Here is a 15,963-nt window from a genome sequence, read left to right on the forward strand (position 1 = left end):
ATGCAGGTTTACCATCGGTACCATCATCTGGGTTAGTCATGAAACAAGAAGAAATGATATGAAATTCCAGGAATAAGAAATGGACAAAAATTGGAGATGAAGACTTTTGCTTGTTGACCAGGTAACTAGAATTATGTGCGTTATCTATGCACTATGGGGTTTTTATTATTTTTACCCAAAGATGTCTCGTTTTAGTAATGATAAACATGTGTTTTAAAAACCTGGTTTTTCTCAATTCACATTTAAAAGATTTTAAATTGTTTCATATCTAGTCAAGCTGAGATTTTTAAGAACTTCATTTTTAATTTGTAATAAAAGTTTGCAACTTGATTTTTTCAAAAAAGTCAACAAACTGCAAGCACCTATTAACAAAGGTTTTAAATAATTGCAAAAAAAGTTTCTTATAGTCATCACTCTACTGTACAAAAGCAACCAAAACTTCTTACTTCAAACTACTACAACATAGTGCTCATTAACCAAACTTGCCCCACCACTCCATGTTCCCCCAGCCTCTTCTCATATCCTTCTTACTCTCACTTCTGTAAGACCTAGGTACTACATTTTTCCAACCTATAATATACATTTTAATCAAAACAATCATATAATACTGGAAGATTTTAAATATTGTAAGCAACTTATAGCTTTGCAATATTGTATATTATAAAATAATTTGTGCTTAACTTTTTTATTATCTGTCAGAAAATTCCTTAGGATGTCCACATTTTGTGTACATTGTTGTTACTTCCTCATTTGTTTCTATCTGTTTTCTAACATCACATCTTGGTCACTGTCTCCACTTACCAGTCTTAGCATATGGCTATAGGTCTGTCTCCCTGCAGGGAGTTGCTCTATTTTGGCTTTCAAGTAGCTTACCATAAATATGAACATAATCTAGCTCATAGCAAAATTGAGTAGATGAAATGCTACCTACACAAGAGCTAGAAGAAAAAGTACAATTCCTACACATTTTCAGTGTGTAGGAAACTTATGAACATGCACACAGAAACATATGTAAACATGCTTAACTGAAACTGGGAGTAGCATCTGCATTTTGTCTGGGAACCATTGTTTACAATATGGAGACTACTTCTATGAAGAAATCAATTTGACTTAGTTATTTTGTGTAATAATATGATATACATTACGCATAAAATAGGGAGTCTATCAAAAGAAATTTATAATCCAGGTCTAGAGATAAATAAAGTATGTAACAAAAATGAAAAAAGATACTTCAGGACAATCACCTATATACACACAGAAGAAGGAAAGGCTGAATGGAATAAATGAGGTAAAAAATCAGGCAATTAATGAGGAAGTGAGTGATTGAGGACAATCACAAGTTGCACTGATTGATTCACCTTTTGTATAGGAACTATGTAATTCAAATGAACACATTCTAGTTAGTATTGCTTTATGAGCTTTTGTAGACAAAAAAACATAGGTTTCATTTTCTCCTGTAAAATCTAAATAAAGCTATGGTGACTGACATAATTGTCATTATATTGAAATTCAAGCACAATTTAAATTAAAAAATATTTGATTTTAATTTATGATTCATTATTGTTTTTTATAATAAAATTACCTACTAACACAGAACATCAAAACTGAACAAAACATTGGCAATGCTACTGTAAAACCATAGTACAAATAAAAACTATATTCAACTTTATAATTATTTAAGGTTGAATACAAAATGGTTACTTGAAAAGTGAAAATTTGAATTGAAAATAATAGAAAATAGACTTGGATATGATGACAGAAACAGCAATGTAAGGAAAGGAATCATGCAGATACTCTGATTTTGAGATTTTTGTGTGTTCAAGTGAATAGCAAAATGTTAAATAACGCATTTCCTCATCATAAACAGGTAAATATAATACCTCTTGGAAGGATAAATAGTGTAATCATTTCAATGTGGCTATTTGTTAATGATAAGTATAATTTTAGAGTATCTGGAATTTACATTCTTTTTCGTTAAAGGGAATGGGTAAAACAAGAATGTGTGCTTTCATTTGGATTATGCATTGGAAAACAAGAACTAAAGAGAGTGAAATGATTTGTATTTCTGATTAAATTATTCCCACAGATGAACCATGAAGAGATAAATGCAAAAGACAACATTTCCACAGTGAAGCAGTTTGTTCTGCTGGAATTTTCTGATATACCAAACCTCTAAGGGTTCCTAACTGAAGTGTTCTCCATCATTTACGTAATTATTCTAATTGGAAAAAGCCTCATAGTCATGTTAACTAGAGTTGACCTTGCACTGCAGAAGCCCATGTATTTTTTCCTGGCAAATTTTTCTTCCTTGGAAATATTTTATGTTTCAGTCATTCTTCCCAAGATTCTTGTGAGCATTTGGTCTCAGAATAGAAGTGTGTCTCTTCTGGACTGTGCCCTCCATATATTTTTCTTCCTTATGCTAGGAACAACTGAGTGTTTTCTCCTGGCTGTGATGTCATATGACCACTACATGAACATCTGTAACTCTCTGCACTGCTCTCTGGTCATGAACCCGAGGAAGTGCATCCAGCTGGCCACTGGCTCTTGGCTCAGTGGATCCCAGTACAGACAGGATAAACATGTCAAATATTTTCTCTGCACTTCTGTAATTCTAACCAAATTCAGCATTTCTTCTGTGTCCTATTCCCCACTATCAAACTAGCATGTGGAGACACTTCTATGCATGAGATATCTCTCTATGTAGTAGTTATGTTAATTGTTGCTGTCCCTTGTATGTTGATATTTACTTCTTACATCAAAATCATTTCCACCATTCTAAGAATTCCAATAGCTAGTGGATGCAAAATGGCATTCTCCACATGTTCTTCCCACCTAGTGGTTGGGATTTTGTTTTTTGGATCTGCTTCCATTACCTACTGAAGACTGAAATCCAACCATTCTGCAAGAACTGATGGATTACTCCTCTCTTCTACACCTTCATGACTTCCATGTTCAATCCAATGATATATAGCCTTAGGAACAAGGGGGTGATTGCAGCATTGAGAAAATTACTACTTAAAACATAGTAAAATGGATTTACATGTCGTTTTCTGAGAAACCTGTTGACTTTCTACCTTCTCTCCTTGAAAAGCCATTCATTACCAGCTCATGATGTATTTTGTTACACTTAAATTTCAGCCTGAAATATAGTATGTTTAGATATATAATATACAAACATGTCTACCTTTAATGATCCATGTCTGTAGAAAACATTTTCTCATGAGTAAAATTTTATTGTGCTTTACCTTTTGAAGTAAATACTTGAGCAGAATCCAAAATGGTATATCTGTGGTTAAATTTAATTGAAAACTATTTACCTAAATATCCATACTTTTTTGGATGAAAGTTTTCTTTAATTGTGCAGTACATAGAACAGTAATTATCAATAGTATATGGAGATAAATGATTGCTGAGTACATGATTAAAGGAATGAATTAATAAATGAATGGTACTGTGCTTTATTACAGATCCTAGTCCAATTTAGATATTTTGGTCTCATTAAACACTGAATATATTTATTTCACTGACTGTGTACCAGTTTGTCACACTTCTATGATAATACCAAAATAATAAACATGTAGGTAGTGCTCTTCCTTTATTTCTTATGACAACACATGATACAGCACAACACTCTTATCTGGCTCAGGTGGTATTATCTAGTACAGATTTCTTCCTTTGCAATTGTGGCCCCAAACAAACTTGGTTTTAACTACTTCATCTGTTTCCTAACTGTTCTCTAAAAGATACTCCTATATGTATGTTTATTTATATATGAGCTTAAATATGAAGGAAAGTGTTCAAATGTATTTCTTGATTACCTGAAGCTCACACAATTGCATTGCATAAGTTTATCTAATATTTCATTACTGTAACCCTTTCTAACAAGTTTGAAATTACTAAATCTTTGAATTCATCTTATGAAGGATGCAACCTCAATATAAATAACAATCAAGGTCTATACTTCTAGTACTACATTTTCAGTATAGCATCAAATTTTTAGGGATTTTTTTGAGTTCATCTGACAATTATTCCATTTTGTAGCTCTATGTGTGATTGTACAGAGTATGAAGGCAAAGTTAGCTCCTGTCCTGAAGATCATTGTAATTTCTTTTCATCAACACATTTGCAGCCTCTACCATATAATAAGATGTATTGCTCTTTTAGATATGTGTAATTGTGAAAAACTCAGAATGCTCATTTTAATCAAAATGGATTCTCAGCTTCACATACCTATGCACTTTTTTGTCAGATACCTCTCTTTCTCTGACCTCTGATATTACTCTGAAATTGGTCCCAAAACACTAGTGAACACTTCCCAAGAGCAAATCAATACCATTTGTTGACTTTGGTTTGCAGTTGCTCGTCATCTGTGTCTTTTGTGAGTGCATGCTGCTGGTAGCAATGGTCATTGATAGGTGCGGTGTCATCAGCAACTTCTTGCTCTATGCAGTAGATGTGTCTGTGAGGGTGTGTTCCCATCTCTTGACTGGAGTTTACTGATGGGAATAACAGACACTTTGATTCATGCAGCATTGACATTCTTTTACATTTCTATGCATTTAATGAGACCAATCATTTTTTTTATGCTGTCCTTCTTATACTTGATCTTGCTCGTACACACATGTCAATTATTTTCAATAAACTGAGTACTATTTCAGGAATTCTGTTGCTTAGTGTTACATCATCTTATCAGTCTGAAAGATCCACTCAGATGAGGGAAGGTTCAAAGTCTCTCTAACTAAAGTTGCAGATTTCCAAGGAACCATGCTCTTAATGCATTTCGGGCCACGTATTTCTTACTCTCTAGATGAAAACAAAATGTCATCACTGTTCTACACCCTTGTGATTCCCATGCTAAGCACTTTGATTTATAGTACGTGGAACAAGAATGTTGAAAGCAGGAATAAAAAATGAAAACCAAAATTTTATTTAAATAAATATTTATATACTATAAATACATATTTAAATATTTGCATATATTCTTATTGCATTCTTCAAATTTTATATACAGTATGTAATGTCTTGAATGTTTTAATTTAATGATATGTATTTTAGTAAACCACAATGTACAGTTTATAGATTTTTAAATATGCTATATTTCATTAGGTACTCTATTTTAAAAAAAAATTTCCAGTCTCTGTGTTACTTGGCCAAAATATAATTTTATTTTTCTTGTATATGTATTGATTTCATTGTTTTAAGTTACTGTTTAGTGTGTTGCTTAGACTCTGCTGTGAACTTTGGCTTTCATGGGGGGAAAAGAACCTATGTTGATTCCTATAACGTCAGAAATTAGAAACATTACCTAAACTCATAAATAATTAAGACAAACTAGGAAATGCTATAAAGCAAAAAAAAAAAAACCAAGATACTTGAAGTATAAACAAAGTGTCAGAACACAAACTACAGATGAAGAAATTCTTTGAAGTGATGCCAGGTCTTCTTACCTAAACAGTAAGCAGAAAGAGGGATGAATGGGAGAAAACAGATTCTAGATTCAGAAGCAGAGAATTAGATATTCTGAGATTGGCAGACAATAAGGAATGTCCAAGATACTATGAATAAAATGAAAAATGGTTTTAGTTTGCATTTCCCTAGTAATTAAGAATATTGAACATTTTTATGAACCTTTTGACAATTTTTATGTATTTCTTTTGAGAATTTGTATTTGAATCTTTTATACAATGGTTATTCAAATCATTTGTCTTATTTGTTCTCTTTTTTTACAGAATTGTTTAAGTACCATTACAGAATAAATTCTTTTTTTCTAGGTAGAGCAACTATAGTCAGTAATAGTATATCATATATTGAAAATAATTAGAAGAAATTTTTATTATTTTGCTGTCTGGGAATGATAAATGTTTGAAAGAATATATATGGTAATTGTCCTGATCTTATCATCATACAATAAATAAATTTCCCTAAGCATAATATTGTATCCCATAATTTTTGCAATTTGTTGTCAAATAAAAACTGCAAAATAAAATTAAAAATTGCAATGTGAACAAGCCCAGTGAAGTCCAACCTTGTGCTTAAATTCTTAACATAGTCCCTTCCAAGAAGCCTTCCTCACCTTCTGCCCTTGGATGGGCCTGGATAAATGCCTACTATTGTGATTCATAAATTATACTGTCCAAAAGGTGTTCTTTTTTCAGTCTATTTATTAAATTATAACTTTCATTATGACACTGGGAAAGTTCTTTGCTCAGTACAGCATGTTTTTGTCTGTCATTCTATCACCTGCATTATGATGGAGGCACAAAATAGAAAAATAAGTGAATAATGAAGACATATAAAATTTTAAGTGCTCATTCAATATTAAATTATGATTAACCATGGGTATGATATATTCTTTATTTATTTACTTATTAGTATTTAATAATTATGTAGGGGTGATACATTGTGAAATTTGCATATAAACTTATCATATATCTTTTCCCTCATCTTCCTTTCCTCCTTAAAACAATCCCATAAGATTTCATTGTTCTATTGTCACACATGAATACAAAATACCTTCAAATATTTGCCCTCCTTCACCCTCTCTATTAACCTTCTCCCTTCCATTGGTACCCACTCTAAAATAGGACCTCTTTTACCTTCCTGTCCTTCATTTTTTAAACGAGTATTGATTGTTCAAGGATGATTCAACTCGGTATTTCACACATGTATATATCATACACTAATTGGATTAACTCCCTCTATTACTCTATCACCCTGTTCTCTTATTATTCAACAGCTTTTCTTCACTCTATCATTATCATTCTCTTTTTCTTCTCCCACCTCACCACATTCCCCATAGATAGGCCACACTTAATATAATTATGTTGTCTCTCTCAATATCTATATACACATACACACTTGTGTGTGTGTGCAAAGGGCATACATGTATTTATGTATACATTTCTCTCATAGGTCTAGCTTCCATATGTGACAGAAAACAGGCAATCTTTGTATTATACATTCTTTAAATGTATACTATATAGCTTAAGAAGTTAAATAAAATGGTGTTGATTTTAAGTTAATGAATATAAAAAGGCAGGTGCTTTAATTACACAGGAAGTAAAATCTTCTAGGTGCTTTTTTGATATTCACTTACTTGCTCTGGTTCTAATCAAAGTTATGATGTGAAAATACTAAAAGAGACTTTTTGATAAAATTATATACAATAATAAATTTGAAAGATTATGTGACTTTTTCTGAAACTCCTCATTTCCATTACAGTGTGCAAATTAAAAGACATTGAATAGTTTATGTTTTCTGGCTGCCATTCTTCAATGTCCTGGTGTGAACACTCTTCAGTATAGAGGTAAAGCTCAAGAGACTCCTCTGCTTTGCAAGGTGACATTTGTTAGACATTGTTGCAGGTTATAGTAAAGCTTGGTGATGGGGAAAATAGTTGTGAAATAAGGCTTCTTTAAAAAAAAATACATGTTTGGAATTTGTCTTTGCCATATATAGTTAATATTGCCCATTCTCTTTTGGTAATCTTTCATATGAACAACAGCATAACAGAAAACAGTCTTTGAAATACTATTAAACTTCACATAAATTTTAGGGCTCATGTGTTGCTGCTAATTCTGATGATGTAAATATATTATCTCCCTCTCTCATATACCATAAATATGACTGGTATGTCATGCAAAAATAACTTTTATGTGACTAGTCCCTCTAGTCACATATAAATGCATATAAACTAAATAAAAAGAAATTTTAACAACAAAAGCATGACCTTCAATCTCAAATGTGTATGTCTAAAAATGAGAGTAAATAAATTAATGGTAGCCTTCATCTCTCTAAATTTGTTCAATTCGAGTTTTAAAATCACTTACTTGGAATAAAACTTAGACGATTCATGATTTATGTTGGAATTTAGGAAGATATCATGAACTGACTTTCCATCTTGTGATGCAAGGAAATCATACATCACAAGGTTTTTCTCCATTCTCTCATGTCCTTTTCAATAATCAATCTTTCATTCCTCATCTCTATATATCACATTTTTATAAAACATTCAGCAGTATCTGATGTCCGTATATGATATTAACAATTATTGAGTTAACACAAGTGTATTTTCATGTACTGGCTTCTTTCCTTAGTCTTGGTGCTAAAATAGTGAACATAATAGAGACATGTAATGACAGGGTTAGGTGGGTTGAACACAGTTAAAAAAAAAAGATACATACTAATGATAAGTTATATAACTTCATTTGCTAGAATACAGTATTAATACACAATGGCCCAATAAGTGGGAATTCCTGTGTTAAGTCAGAAGCAGCAACTTTTTAACCTCCCTGTATTCACACTGTGCGAACATCCTATGAGCTAGACGTCAACACAATTTTAAGTCACAAGTGTATTTAGGAAGTCATCTTCTTCAGTGGACATCAGTATCCTCTCTATAAAAGAGAGGCTTATAGCAGATTCTTTATTGGCAACTAGAAAGTTGCCATTTTTGTCTCAATAAATATATAATAAACCTAAGACTGCACTGCCACACATTCCTAGCCCTATTATTAGAGGCATTTTAAAACAACAACTTGGGGTTGGGGATTTAGCTCAGAGGAAGAGTTCTTGGTAAGCAACAACCTGAGTTTGGTCCCCAGTCCCAGGAAGAAAAAAAAAGGAAAAAAAAAAACCTACTACTATAAAAAAAGAAAGATCAGGTGCTTTGTCTTTGCACAAAAGACCTGCATTGTGTTTCTAGACTAATTTGGCTTGAAATGAAGGCAGTGGTGTGAGCTAAAGTGTTTGAGTTGTAAAAGGCCAGACACTTCAAACACACTCTCTTTAACTGATCTCCCATTCTGCATCCAGTCACTAAAAAACACATTAGAGACATAGTGATACATCTATTGGTGTTCAAGTAAATAAAATTTAAAAGCTCACAATAATACTAAGAGTCATCTAAAGAAAGTCTAAAATGAAAACAATTAACAATGTTAACTTCTGTGGTTAGTGTGGGAGTGAGGGTGTGTAGGAATCATTTTAGTTTCTTTCTTTTGCAGTTTTTTTATTAACATATAATAGTTGTATTATTATACAATATAATAATAAGAGGGGATACATTATGACATTTCCATATGAGCTTATAATATATTTTAATTAGATTCACCCTCTCCATTCTTCTCCCCCCTCTGCTCATACCCCTTCTTAGAAAAATTTCAACAGATGTCATTGTTCTATTTTCATACAAGCATGTAAAATATGTCCAATATACTCATCTTCATTCACACTTTCCTTATGCCTTTCCCCTCTCTCTGTTATCACTTCCTAGATAGGACATGTTTTACTTCTCTGTAACTCGTTTTTTAAAGTGTATGTCCAAAGTTTAAGGGGGGGGTTGCCTTGATATTTCGTATATGTACATATCATGCTTTAATCACATTAATTCCTCATTACTGACTCTTTCTTTATTTTTCTTCTTCCCTATTTTTCAACAGTTTACAATACAGAAAAAATACATGTAAATTGGATTTCATCAAAATTGAGACTTTTGTGAAATTGATATTTTGAAAACACAGAGTGAGATACATTTGAAAATCACTTATGTAAAAATGGAAAAGCCCTCAGAATACCCAAAGAATTCTTATATATTAACAGTAAGAGAAGAAATGACTTAATAATTGAATGTACAAAATAATTGAACAGATAATCTTCCCAAAGTATTATACAGAAGTCAAATAATCACATGAAATTTACCTAAAACGTTTAAATTTATTAAAACTAAAATTAAACCAATTAAGAATAATGCAACATATATTTTAATAGCTACAACAAAACTAATCACAGAATGATATGAATCAAAATTAGTGACTAAATATATAGCAGCTATCAATGTGTAGGCATGATGATTCAATAACAGGTTTGTCTATCTACTCATTAATAGTCTAACCTATATAATTCTATTCCTTCCTCCTCACACTAGACCAAAGATTATCCTCCATTATTTTTTGTGAGCATGTGTCTACTTGTTTGTTTATATGGGTGTTGCAGATCTGTTTTCTACTATTCTCTAATCAACACAATGAGAAAGGCCATTATATTAACTGGGAATGACCCAGATTGCACACTTAATATAGTCCCTACTTTTGATGTTAGATTTGGACAGTTGAGGACTATAACTGACAGAAATAGAATATCTTAGCTCGCTATATAGTACTTCTGTTGGAAATTACATTTTCTAGCCTGCCATCCAGTTTGTTGTGCTCTTGTGACTAAATTATAAATGAGGAGATGTGTGTGAAAATTCTTCATACTATTTCTGTTCTGTACATCTGAAAAGAAGGGGGTGAGAGTGAGGACCGTTATTCCGCTCCCTATCCTCATATTAGGGGGATGCTGAGGCCTGATGTGGAATGTGGCAATGAAGATGTGGAAAAGGGAGAATCATCTTGAAGATCACAGAACTGCATGAGCAGCACTAGAACTTTGACATCTCAATTTTCAATAACAGAAAAATAAAATTCATTCTAGTTTAAAGCATTGCTTGGTTTATACCATAAAAATATGTAATTGTTATAATGCTGTCGTAAATGATATGCAATTGTAACGTTCTCAGGTTTCCAAGGTTTATGTTTTATTACTATCCTGCAAAAATAAAAGAGGCTAGGAATTTACAAAACAAATATTTAGGATCAGACACATTTTTTGTTGTGGCAAATTCATTGAGTGGCAGGCAGAACAGCTGTATTCAATTAGAAGGTTGCCTAGGAAAGAAGTTGATCCCTAGGGTAGTGAACAGTTAGTACTTAAAGAACATTACTGTTTCTGACAATGGAATGTATTAGAGAAAGTAGTTAACTTCTGTTTCAAATAAAGCAAATTAACCTTAAAAAAAACTTTCCTTTTACTCTCACTTTTTATGTAGCTAATCAAGGTATGTATTATCTTTAACCTTGACCTAAATAGGTAAGCATGAAATAATTTTGTCTAATATAAATTTAAATTTGTAATTACCCATATGTTTTGTATAAGGAAAAATTCAGTTACAGAAAAATTTTAGAAATAACTTCATTGATTATTTTTAATTTCCAAACATTAATTCAGATAGAGTTTTTACTTTTCTGGATGTAATTTTTACAAGGATGCATAACATCAAGATGTAAAGTATGTAGTGAAGTTATTTTATACTGAATCCATATATTATAGATTGTCATCATTTTCATCACCACCATCAATGAAATGTTAAAATTTATTAAGGGACTACCATGTCCCAAGCATGTATACATACATCAAACCTGGGGATTGCACACTTTTATATAACTAATAAGCAAATGAACTGATGTTATTGAGATTAGTTTATATTTTATCCTACTAGGATCAAAGAATAGAGCTTGTTTTTTAGGAGCACTGCCCCTGCATTAGTCTTTATATTGAATTAAAGTGGAATGAATGATGATTTTGGAATATAATTAAAGCATTTCAGCATAATATAGTGAAAAGGGTATTGGTTTGTATTAAGCTGAAATCATATCTTTGTTGTGTCATTATTAGTTACTGATTTATGACTATCATGAAATCTCATTAAGAACATTTTTTTAATGAGAGGGCATTTATTTCTTTCTTTGTGTTTTTGTTTGCCTGATGCATAAAAATTGTGCATTTTTATGGATACCTTCTGATGCCTTGATACATCTATGCATTGTGCAATTTTAAAAATCAGAAAAAAGTTGACTCCACATATTTATCATTTTTTATGGAGATCACGTTTAAAATATTTTCTTGTAATTTCTCTTTCTAACATGAGAGTAAAATACCATTTCCTATCGTGTAAAGACACTAGAGCTTTTTGTTAATAGCTAACTAGAATTTAGTACCCTATAACTTACCTGGCCCCACCCTCACCTAACCCTCCTCTCTACCACCTCACTCACCTATGTTCTCCTTTTATATCTGATAGAAAATGCTGCAGCATTGTTACAATCTCTAAAATCAAAGTTAAAGTACTAATTTATAAAATCATGGAAGTTTAAATATATTAATTACTTTTGTTTCACTGTAATATTGCAGAAAAAAAGTTTATATTTAATTTTTCTTTTCTGTCACAGAAAATCTTTGGGTGCCCACATTTTGAGTACACTGTTACAAGGTCTCCATTTTTGTCTAAATGTTCTCCAGGCTAACATTTTTTATTGTTTTCCTGGATGAAGGAATATTGTGGTATTTACAAAAGTTCTTACAATATATCAAATATATCATACTTGAATTAACCCCCATCACCTCTCTCCTTATCCACCCTTCCCTCTCCCCCACTACTGGAATAGTTTCAACAGGCACCATTTTTGCATTTACATACATGTGTACACATTTTTTGTATGGTATTCACCCTCCTATCCCCTTTCCCCACCCCCTACTTGCACCAGCTCCCACCCTTCCGCCCTCCCTGGGCAGGATATGTTCTCTAATTTTGTAGAAAAAAAAAGAAAAAATTAAAAAATGACATTTTTGCTTGTTTGAGGTAAAGGTAGATACACAAGAATTTTCCTTGTATTATTTCCAATGTATTATAACCTCAACTGATTCATCTTCTCTATTTTCCTTCATTTTACCTTAGTCCCTTTCTTCTGGTGGTGTCATCCAGCTTAAGAATTCTCCATTCTTGTATAGAGTATAACAACCATATTCATCTTCATAGTTTCCTTCTTTTACCTTACCCCTCTTATATATGACCTCCCCTTAGTGTAACCAGTGTTTCATAATATTGCTGTACTTATATTAGGTCTATAGTTTGTAAATGAGAGAGAACATGTGGCTTTTGGCTTCTGAGCCTGGCTAATTTCAGTTCAGATGATGTTCTCCAGTTCCGTCTATTTACCTGCAAATGACAACATTTCTTTCTTTGTGACTAAGCAAAATTCCATTGTATCTAAATACCACATTTTCTTTATCAATTAGTCAGTAGTAGGGCATCTTGGCTGTTTCCATAGCTTAGTTATTGTGAATAGTGCTGCAATAAACATGGGTGTGCATTGTTGTAACCTGACTTACATTCCTTCAAGTATATCCTTAGGAGTGGTATTTCTGGATCACGTGACAGTTTTGCTTTTAGTTTTTTGAGGAGCCTCTGTACAGTTTCCCATAATGGTTGCACTAATTTATATTCCTACCAGCCATGTATGAGGGTTCCTTTTTCTCACATCTGTGCCAACATTTGTTGTTGTTTCTGTTCTTGACAGTAGCTATTCTAATAGGAGTGAGGTGGAATCTTAACTTGATTTTGATTTGCATTTCCATCATGGCCAAGGATGGTGAGCCTTTTTTCATTTGTTTTTTTAGCCATTTGGACTTCTTTCTTTGAAAAGTCTCTTTCAGTTAATTTGCCCATTTCTTCACTGGGTAATTGATATTTTGGGAGCTTTGTTTTTTCTATATACTGGTTATCAATTCCTTGTCTGATGTATAGCTAGCAAAGATTTTTCCCATTCTGTGGGTGGTCTCTTCAATTTAGAAACCATTTCTTTTGTTGTACAGAAGGTTTTTAATTTTGTGTAGTCCCATTTGTTGAACCTTTCTCATAGTTGCTGAGCTAATTGAGTTCTACTTAGGAAGTCATTGCCTGTGACTATTTCTTCCACTGTATTCCCTGCTCTTTCCTGCACTAGTGATGCTAACATCTTGATTAGTGTCCAGACTTAACAGTCTTAGTATATTTTTATAACAGTTTTCCCTGCTTGAAACATGTTAATTAGTCTCTTTAGGATTTCAAATTACTTTTCACATTATATGGACATAAGCTATTTTACACCAAAGTCAATGAGATAAAATGCTCCCTCTGTAAGCATGAATGAAATTGCTGTTGGTTGTAAATACCTTTACTCCACCAGTCAGTCATGGAATATGCACACAGACACAAAATAAAATGTGCTTAAGCTGAAGCTGGAGGGTGTGGTCTTTATTTTGGCCTGGAATTATTCCTTGCACTTTGGTGACTATTTCAATAAAGAAATAAATTGGACTCTTAGTAATTTGCCAGATAAGGTAGTAAATGAAATTTTGTGAAACAATATGGTGTGTGTAGCAAACAAAATGTAAGATTTATCAAAAGAAGTTTACATCTTAGGCCTAACAATAACTAAACAATAATAAAAACATAAATACATTTTAATATGCTCACTTTAATGAACATACACATGCAAAGGAAGGGACAGAGTGGGGTAAAAATAATTTAAGTTAACAAAAAAGGCAATAAATGAGGAAGTAAGAGATTTAGGACACTAACAGGGATGAATTTCTGGATATTCTACTTCTAAATAGTAAACATGTAATTCAAATGTGCATATTCTAGTTAGCATTGCTTTCTGAGCTACTTTGACAGAAAATATTGAAGATTTTCTCAACTCTTCAAAAATCTATAAAATTTGATGGCAGCATTGAAATGTAGCTACATTGAAAATTTTACATTACATGGAAATACAAACATAATTTACAATTAAATAGTACTCTACAATATTTGATGAATTAATATAATCTGTTAATAAAATGAACTTATATGAAACTGAGCAAGATTTTAGAAATAAATTGAGAAAAATATAGCTATAAACATTAAATATATTCAACATTAAAAATATTTAAGATGGCATACAAAATGCCTACTTGAGCAGTGAAATAGATTTTTAGTTGACAATACTAAAAAACAGAATCAGGAAATGAGGGCAAAATGCAGTAATTTCAATAAGGACATCAATTTTGTATTGAACATAAATTCAAATTTCAGTAGGTCAGTGCTCAAATAAATAGCAAACTTTAATATGGGGGGGTTATTATAAACAAGTATATAGTACTTCTTGGAACGATACAAAGACTAAACTTTTTCATATTGATACTTATGAACAATAAAAATACACTTAAGTATAACTTTAAAGCAAAGTACCTGGAAGATACAGTATTTATTCTTATAGGAAATGGAAAAAATAAGAATGTGTGACTTCCTTGGATTATACAGAGGAAAACAAATATTGAGTTCAATGAAATGACAATGTGTCCTATCAAATCTGTCTCACAGATGAACCATGAAGAGATAAATACAGAAGACAATGATTCCACAGTGAAGCAATTTGTCCTGCTGGGATTCTCTGACCTTCCAAACCTCCAAGGATTCCTCTCTGTGGTGTTCTCCATCATTTACATAATTATCTTATTTGGAAACAGCCTCATAATCATAACAACAAGAGCTGATCCTGCACTGCAGAAACCCATGTATTTTTTTCTGGCAAATTTTTCTTCCCTGGAAATCTGTTATGTATCTGTCACTCTCCCCAGGATTCTGTTCAATATTTGGACTCAGAATAGAAGCATATCTCTTCTGGACTGTGCTACCCAACTGTGTTTCTTGCTTATACTAGGAACAACTGAATGTTTACTCCTGGCTGTGATGGCCTATGACCGCTACATGGCCATCTGTAACCCTCTGCACTATCCTCTCGTCATGAACCCAAAGAAGTGCATCCAGCTCACACCTGGATCCTGGCTCAGTGGAATCCAAGTCCAGATAGGACAAACATGTCAAATATTCTCTCTGCATTTTTGTAATTGTAATCAAATTAAACACTTCTTCTGTGACATACCTCCCATTATCAAGCTAGCCTGTGGGGATACTTCCGACCATGAGCTGTCTGTGTATATAGTAGTTACATTTTCGCTGCAGTTCCTTTTATGCTGATACTTGCCTCATACAGCAAAATCATTTCCACCATTCTGAGGTTGCCAACAGTCACAGGAAGTTGTAAGGCATTCTCCACATGTTCTTCCCACCTGCTGGTTGTGGTTTTATTTTATGGATCTGCATCCCTTGCCTATTTAAAGCCAAAATCAGATCATTCTGCTGGAATGGACAGATTACTGTCTCTTTTCTACACCATCGTGACTCTGTTCAATCCAATCATATACAGTCTTAGGAACAAGGAGGTGATTGCCACAGTGAGAAAATTATTACTTAAAACAATGAGACATAGGTTTACTTAA

The 15,963-nt window shown here is 32.5% G+C and overlaps 1 pseudogene; it reads left to right on the top strand.

The window, feature by feature from the left end:
• The first annotated feature begins 14,971 nt into the window (after positions 1-14,971).
• On the top strand, positions 14,972-15,963 carry LOC109676619 (olfactory receptor 10AG1-like; annotated as a pseudogene).

This window comes from Castor canadensis, chromosome 1, assembly GCF_047511655.1.
Source record: "Castor canadensis chromosome 1, mCasCan1.hap1v2, whole genome shotgun sequence".
NCBI lineage: Eukaryota > Metazoa > Chordata > Mammalia > Rodentia > Castoridae > Castor > Castor canadensis.